We start from the raw sequence: 8,339 nt of genomic DNA, 5'->3' as shown, positions 1-8,339 counted from the left end.
GTCTGAGGCCACGCCACAAAGGCTGAGACTGAGACCTCGGGGTCGCTACTGAGTCAGTCCAGAGTCCTTGGCCCTGAGGAAGGGTGGGGATGGGATGCAGCAAGGCCTTGGAGGCCAATTAGACTTGTTAGAGCCCCAGGGGCAGCCAGGGGGCCAGTACAGGGACGCCTGGCCTTCCAGCCCCTAGCTTCTCCAGCAGACCAAGTAAAGCTGGTCCCTGTCCCGCCCTGCCCCACCATTGCACATCCCTGTGCTCCAGACCGCTGCCTGCCCAATCCCCTCCCCCCCCCAGCAAGCTGCCTTCTGCAGCCATAAATCTAGGGTTCAAATATGCCACTTACTGTGTGGCTTAGAGTAAGTGTCCCAACCTCTCTGAGGCCCTATTCCTTCTCTCTTAAGTTCAAGAAAAGGCATGGCATATCGACTCTGGCCAGGCACCGGGCCACAGCTGTGTGGGGAGCTGGTTAAGAGCGAAAGCTTTGCATTCAAATCTGGAGATGTGAACACTGTGCTCTGGGACCCGCAAAGAAGGAGAGCTCAACCCTGGGGTCTCAGGCAGCACTCCCTCCCCAGGAAGGGGGATGAAATGGGCCTGTTCCACTTAACTATATCTGCCCACGAGAGTCCGTTTGACCCCCTTTGTAAAAGACTGGAAATAATCTAGCTGCCCCATCGCTGGGGAATCTGCGCTCAAAACTCCGATTTCTGGAGCCCCTGGGTGGCTCAGTCAGTTAAGCTTGGTCAGGAGATCATGATCTCGCGGTTCGTGGGTTCAAGCCTCGCGTTGGGCTCTGTGCTGACAGCTCGGAGCCTAGAGCTGCTTCAGATTCTGTCTCCCTCTCTCTCTGCCCCTCCCCCTGCTCGCTCGCTCTCTCTCTCTCTCTCTCTCTCTCCCACTCTCCCTCTCTCTCTGTGTCAAAAATAATAAACATTGAAAAAAATTGAATGGTTCTACTGACCAACTATAAAGCAACTTTTTACAAAGAGGTGGCTCCCTGCACACAGGGGTAGGTGACACGTAGCCACAAATGGTCTGTAGGTCTCCTCGCAAGGGGGGAGTCTTTTTCTCCGCCACCCTCCCCCCAAATCTGGGGACTGGCTTTGCTGATAAGGATGTGGTGGCAGTGAGGCCAGAGCTCAGGGGGCCTTCTGGCTTCCACCATCCCCCCACTGGACCGCTGCCCCAAGGCCGCCGTGACGTAAGGAAGCCGGGCACTTGCCGCAGGCTGAGAAGCCCTTGTGGGAGCTTGTTGGGTGCCAGCCAACAGCTGGCACCGGCGGCCCTCAGACTTGTGAGGTCTCAGAACTCCCGGCCGAGGTGGGCCCCCTGAGCTTTCCCGGTGACAGCTGTGGACACATTTCACAGCCGACCCATGGGATCATGAGGAAGAGTGGTTTCATGCCACCAAGACTGGGTGTGTTTGTTACACAGCGACAGGCCTAGGGGACTTGCTGATGCAGTGAGACAAAGTTGGGTGGTCTGGCCCCGTTCGTGTGAGATCGTTTAAAAAGATCTTGCTCCTCTGCTTGTAAATGTATAGGGAAAGATCTGGAAGGATTGTGCTGACCTGGAATTGAAGAGGGTGCCCAGAGGGCAGTGTTAGCCTCTTCTTAACATTTTAATATTTTACAAGGAGAGAGTTAATATTTAATGGTCTGTTGAAATTCTAATATTCTATGAAGAGCCAGAGAAGAAGTCCAGAAACGGAAAGATACAGAGAGAGAACAAGGAGACGAGAAGGCAGAGCCGGGAGGGAGACGAAATGAGGGCACAGCTACCTGGCGGCGACACCGGATCCCATCCTCCCGCCCTCCTGGCCGCGGTATAAATCCCCGGTCTGCCGCCCTACTGGCCAGCGGCCATGCCTTCCAGAGGCTTCCCGCTCACCCCTGCCCAGATCCCACCCTTTGAGCTCCCGGGCCCACGCCGGCCTCGGCACACGGGGCGTGGGCTGCGGCCGTCGGACCAGGGACTAGCCCTTCTCCATGTGCACACGGTCACGGCGGCCCACGGCTTCCGGGTGCTAGCTGAGAGGCCTCGGGCACTGTCTGTTGAGGACCCGTTCTGGGAGACGGTGCCGGCAGCCCCGGCAGACAGGGAGAGAGGGGCAGAGCCCGGCCTGCGCCCAGACCAGCAAGACATCCCCCGGACACTGCCCCACGGCAGATTCTGGAGTCTTCCGAAGGTGGACAGGATCTTGATGTTGCTCACGGTCAGCCCCGCCCTTCCCACCCCAGCTGCCTTGTCCCCCCCAAATAGCTCCAGTAACTGGATGGGCCAGTACGTACTTTCTGGTCCACTTAGCCCCCCCTCCAAGCCCTTTCATTACCCCACTTACAGATGGGGAGACTGAGGCCCAGTCAGTGGGGATTCCAGCCCAGACGCAGGCTGCCCCCAGCACCCTCTCCCCTCCCCTTCTTGTGCTCTAAAGCCACCGAGGCTTGCTGCCCGCCCCTGAGGCCCAAAGCTAGATGGGTGGCATGCCTGGGGTGGGCACAGAAACCGCCTGCCCTACTCGCCCTGGCCGGGCGCCCTCACCCTCACTCTGCAGGTCGGTTCCGGCCGCCAGCAGCCAACGGAAGACCTCACTCCGACCTCGGAGCACCGGCAAGAGGACCCGGATGCTGCCGAGTAGCGTGGGACCCTCTGCTGCAGAGCCCGGAGCCTTCATGGCGTCCAGAGTGTCTCCGTCCGTCCGGGCCTCCTGGCCAGGGAAACGGGGGAGGGCGCGGCGGCGGACACGGAGGGAGGAGGCTGATCAGCGGGCAGGTTTGCAGGTGGAGGGCGGCTTGCTGCCTCCTCGGGCGGCGGCTTGAGCCCAGGGCGTGAGCCCCCCGGGTCTGCCCCCCTCCCGCCTCCTGCTGCCCCCACCTCTGCAGGAACAGCTCCACCCACCGCCTCCCTGCTGTTGCCGGGGAGACAGGGGAGACCCCTGGCCTCGAGGCCTCACCCCAGCCTGACCAGAAGGTGTCGCTGGAGGCTCTTGGTCTCCTCCCAAGAAATAGTCAAGGCCAAGGCCCGACACACTGTTTGAGCTGCGCCTGTGGGAGTTCATTAAAGCATGTGCACCCCCCCAGCGTGTGAGGGTCTGTCTGTTACCGACAGTTGTTAACGAGAGTGTGGAGTAGTGCTCCTCAGGGGCGGGGATTTGGGGCCAGGTTTTGTGCCCTTTCTGCCTTCCTCGGCCGGGGCCTCCCGCCTTCTGTGCCATCACAGCCGGGGGCTGCCAGGGCGGCCGCTGACCTCCCGGGAGCGGCCCCGCCCCTCTGCTGGCCTGCAGGCCTCTTCAGGAGAATGGGTGACGGCGCCTCCCCTAACGACCGCGTGCCCGGGGGACAGCGGGGAGCAGGACACGGGGTGGCTCGCTCTGCTCCGGGGTTTCTCCGGGCTGCGCGGATTTACCTGGCTGAGGCGAGAGGAAGTGCGCGTGTTAGTAACTTGAGGCCCTGGGATCCAAACATCGGAATAGGGGTGCGGTCACCAAGGGGCGGGTCGAGGGTGCGCCATGGGACAAGGAGCCCCACCAGGACGGGGCAGAGGAGGGGCGGGTTTGGGACCTGGGGGCTTCCTCGGCCCCCATCCGTGGCCTGCACGGTGCGTCAGCCCCTTGCTGGAGGTGCGGGCCTCCAAGGGGGTGTGGGGGGTCCTTGGCAGGTGAGGGGCACCCCTTGTGCAGACAAAGAGGGTCTGTTAACTGTCTGGCCCCCTCTTTTCAGGGTCTGCTCCAGGGAGTAAGTCCAGCCGCTGGCGCGGTGCCGGGTGTAGGGCCGCCGCCTCCGGAGCCTGGCAGGCGGGGGCTCCTTCACGGGGCTGTGCCAGCAGTGAGCCAGCCGCCGTCCTGGTCACCAGATGTTGGCCTTTGGGGTCTGGCTGCTGCGCCAGGGCCGGGCACCCGTCCCCCATCGGCAGGAGGGCAGTGGCACTCAAGGACTTGACACACTTTGAGTTACTTCTCGAGATGCCAGCTCTAGGGCCTGACCTTGAGGGAAGCGGCCTCCGGCCACCATCGCTGCCCTGTGGTCTCCGGGCCGCCCTGTGCCCACTGGAGTCTGAGCCCCGGCGGGCTGGCCCAGCGCTGCCTTGATGGCCTCTCCCATGGGGAGCACAGCAGCGGCCGTCGCCCCTGGGTGTCCGGGTGTCTGTTTAGAAAGACAGGCTGCCGGGGGCCAGCCCGGCTCCCGAGTAAGTGTCCCCAGAGCCACACTTGCCTTTCGGCCACAAATAAGGTGAAGGGCTTTTCAAGGTCAGGAGTCCCCAGCTTGTGGGCTGTTCTCTGTTCCACGCAAGTGGGTCGGCGTCTGGGCCTTTTAAAACCTGGTACAGGGGTTTGGCAGTGAACCTGAACTCCGGAATCCATATTCTGCAAAAGCCCGTCATCCTAGAAACACCCTGGCCTCCGCCCGGTATGGCTTCCTCGCGCTTATAGATCAGGCTGCCTTCCCTGGTTAGGACGCGCCCCAGACAGTCCTCGCTGGGGACCCGGCCTCTGTTGGGGCCACTCCACGGCCGCGCCGGCAGGAAGCTGCTGGAAAGGGCTGCGGAGGAGCATGTCACCCACGTGTTGCAAGTAAGCGTCCTGAGACGTAGGGCAGGAGCGATGCCAGACCGGCGGGGGGGGGTGGGGGGCGACGGCGACTGTCCCTGAAGCCGGGGCAGGACTGCGGGTGCAGCGCTGAGTCACGCTGGTGGGTGGATGTCGCTCCGTTCAAAGGCAAGCATTCTGAGATTCCAGCCTTAAGGACGTGCAGAAGACAGCAGCCTAGGGATGAGGGACTGTGAGCCGAGCGGGGTCTGCCGGGGTCTGGGGTAAAACAGTGCAGGGGTGAGGCGCTGGGTGGGGGGCTCAACCAGTTGAGTGTGCGACTTCGGCTCAGGTCATGATATCACAGTTCGTGGGTTCGAGCCCCGCGTCGGGCTCTGTGCTGACAGCTCAGAGCCTGGAGCTGCTTCAGATTCTGTGTCTCCCCCTCTCTCTGCCCCTCCCCCACTCATGCTCTTGCACTCTCTCTCTCAAAAATAAATAATAAACGTGAAAATAAAAGACAGTGCAGGGGTGAGGTACAGTGGGGTTGATCCCGGGGGCCCGGACGGGGCGCAGTACTGGGAGCCCATGATTCAGGAGAGTGTGTGTTGAAGCCTCGCAAGCTTTAGGCCTAATGGTGTTTGCAGAGGTCATTACTCTTGCCCTTTAAGCACTTTCTATCAGAGCTACAAACCTGGCTCCTCCCGGGGCCCCCTGTCCCACACGCGGGGATTAACCTAGTCCCTTGCCTGCCTGGAGATAGCACGAGGCCAGACCTCCCCCCCCCCCAGGGAAGAGGCCTGGAGTGGCTCCCAGGGCAGATGGAAAACCTCCTCCCAAGCGCGGGCTGGGACGCTCAGGTCCCCGCAAACCAGGTGGGGGCTGAGTGAAGTACTTTGACCTTGGCTCTCCCTCCGCCTGGACAATGGGCAGCTTCAGAAGCCAGGAGGAAATCAAACAGGCTTACCAGCCGCTTCTGGGGCCCCTGCGGTCCCTCCCCCAGGGTGCTGACAGTCAGACACGGCCATGACTGGTAAGAGGCGGGACCCTGGCTCCCTTGGGACCCACGGGCTCCCCGTGCCAGCGTCCCATCCGTTTACACAGGGGACGTGGCGCTGGAGGGGACGTGGCGCTGGAGGGGACGTGCCCGGGGCGTCCGTGAACCCCAGTGGTTCTGGGTCGCCACGGACCAAACTGGCTCCCTCACCTTGCGGCCTTCTCTGGGGTCGGTTCAGAGGGCCCCGAGGCGGGTCGCCAGCCGTGCGGGTGGCTGCCGAAGCCTGGCCAGCCTGTCCTTCCCTCCTTTCCTCTCCAGCCCGGTCCCGACTGTTGACGGCAGAGAAGGCCACACCCCGTGGTGATTAGCTGCTGTCGGGCAGCCATGGCTGGAGCTTTCTTCCAGTTCCGGGGCTGACTGGCCTTCGAAGCAGACCCCCAGGACGGGCTGCCTGCCGGGCGTCCGGGTCCACGTGGGCCCCCACAGCCCTTCTGCACGATCGGAGGACACGTTCCTGTCACTGTCCGCTGGCTCGGAGACACCACCGTGGCACGTGCTCCCCGAGGGCCAGTCCCTGCCACCCAGGCTGGTGCCCCGACTTGGGGTCCCTCTGAGGTCCTGGCGTCCTCGCCAGCGGGCGTAGGGGGCAGGCAGCCTGGAGGGTGTCGGCGTGGCTCTGGGCTCGGGCCCAGACGTGGGGGTTTGCTCGGTGTTACGGCCGAGGGCGAGGAGGACCGCCTCCCAGCTGGGAGCACGGTCGGAGTCGGCTCCCGAATCCCCCGTAAATCCGCCAGGGCCCTCAGAGGCACGACCCAGGCGCTCAGGGCCTCGTAGGGGCAGGGAAGCCCCTTCTGACTCGGCTGCAGTGACGGCGGACGGACGGGCGGGTGGGCACTGGAGCCCGAGGACCCCTTCCCACCGCGTGTGCCTTGCGCTTGCCAGGATGGCCCCAGAGGCCGCGAAGGCCGGGCACAGGGGTCTCGGTCCATTTCTAGTCTCTACGGAAGAGAGGGAAGTGCCGTGTGGTGTTCTGGTCGAGACTCCAGTTTTCCCGCCAGGCTTCCCGCCCTGCGGCCAATGTTGGGGCCAAGCGGTGTCACAGATACGGGGAAGCACTTCCCTCTTGAGCCGCCCAGTAGGACCTGGCAGCAGGGCTCCACGCTCCGTCCCAGGCGAGTGTTTGGGGACGGACGTGGACTCTCCCGTGTCTTCCCGGGACGGGCCGGCTCCCCCCTGAGGATCTCCACAGGGACCTAATGAGGGTCTGTCCCCACGGCTCCCCCGATGCCACGCCCCGCTATCAGGGTGGTGACTGGCACACGGCGGGACCGGGTCCCAGGGCCTGTGCCTCAACCTGGTGCCCGGCTGCTGGGTTTTTTTAATGTTTTGTTTATTTTTTTAAAACAATTTTTTAATGTTTATGTATTTATTTATTTTTAATGTTTTATTTATTTCTAGGAGAGAGAGAGAGACAGCGTGAGCAGGGGAGGGTCAGAGAGAGAGGGAGTCACAGACTGAAACAGGCTCCAGGCTCCGAGCTGGCAGTCAGCACAGAGCCCGACGCGGGGCTCGAACCCACGAACCGCGAGATCATGACCTGAGCTTAAGTCGGACGCTTAACCAACTGGGCCACCCAGGCGCCCCAATGTTTATTTATTTTTGAGAGAGAAAGAGACAGAGTGTGAGCGGTGGTGGAGGGGGGAGGGGCAGAGAGAGAGAGGGAGACACAGAATCTGAAGCAGCTCCAGGCTCCGAGCTGGCAGCACAGAGCCCGACGCGGGGCTCGAACCCACGAACTGTGAGATCATGACCTGAGCCAAAGTCGGACGCTTACTGACTGAGCCCCCTGGGCACCCCTGGCTGCTGGGTTTTTTTACAATTTTATTTATTTACATAATCTCCCTTTATTTATTCATAATCTCACAGCCCTGAGATCGAGTCTCCTGCTCTTCCGAGTGCGCCGGCCGCCCCCCCCCCCAGTGGCCCCTCACGTTTCCCTTTTGTTGCCCCGAAGCTCCTGGGCTCCTGGGTTTGCACCTCGCTGTCCCCTCGCTGTGACTCTGTTGAATCAACAGCGTTAAGCAGAGCCGCAGGGTCCTGGATCTGAGCCTCGTTCCACTAAGGACCTCAGAGCAGTTGAAACTGTTTTTCCCCCGCAGGCCCCCTGGGCAGCGTGGCCCGAGCGCCTGGCTGGCTGCGGGCAGAGAGCAGGACCCACACCGGCTTTGGTAAGGGGCCCCCACAGGGAGGCGGGGGTCAGGGGGCCTGTCCCAGGGCAGCTGTGGGGGTCAGAGCCGGGCTCGTCCTTCCTTGTGCCCCAGATGCCGTTCTCCTGGGCGCAGGCCACTTCAGGGCCCGCAAGCCGCTTGGCCGAGCAGAACGGATGCCGAGGCCTCCGAGGCCACAGGGCAGCCGTGCCAGACTCTGGACTCCCCTCCGGCCTCTGCCCGCGCCGTGCCCTCTGCCACCCCCCTGGGCCCACAGAACTTGTCCTCGGGGCCCAGCCGTCCTGTGACACTTGCCTTGCAGCCTGGATTTGGGGCCCCGTCGTTTCCCCAGCCTGATGGCAGGACCTGTGTTTGGGAACCCCGGATCCCAAGGGCACCACGCACAGTGCAGGGAAATGTTGACTCAGTGAATAATAACCAATGACCTTCACGGTTGGTTAGTGCGGATCAGGCAGTCTTGCAAACATTACCTGCCCAGGGCCATCCTCTGACAGTCTAGAAGGATTCGCTGTCGCTACTTTTTTTTTTTAAGTTTATTCATTTATTTTGAGAGAAAGAGCGGACAGAGAGACAGGGAGAGAGAAAATCCCA

Source organism: Hyaena hyaena, unplaced genomic scaffold, assembly GCF_003009895.1.
Source record: "Hyaena hyaena isolate Hyena2069 unplaced genomic scaffold, ASM300989v1 scaffold_302, whole genome shotgun sequence".
Classification (NCBI taxonomy): Eukaryota; Metazoa; Chordata; class Mammalia; order Carnivora; family Hyaenidae; genus Hyaena; species Hyaena hyaena.
The sequence above is the reverse complement of the archived record's forward strand: the minus strand, read 5'-3'. Positions refer to the sequence as shown.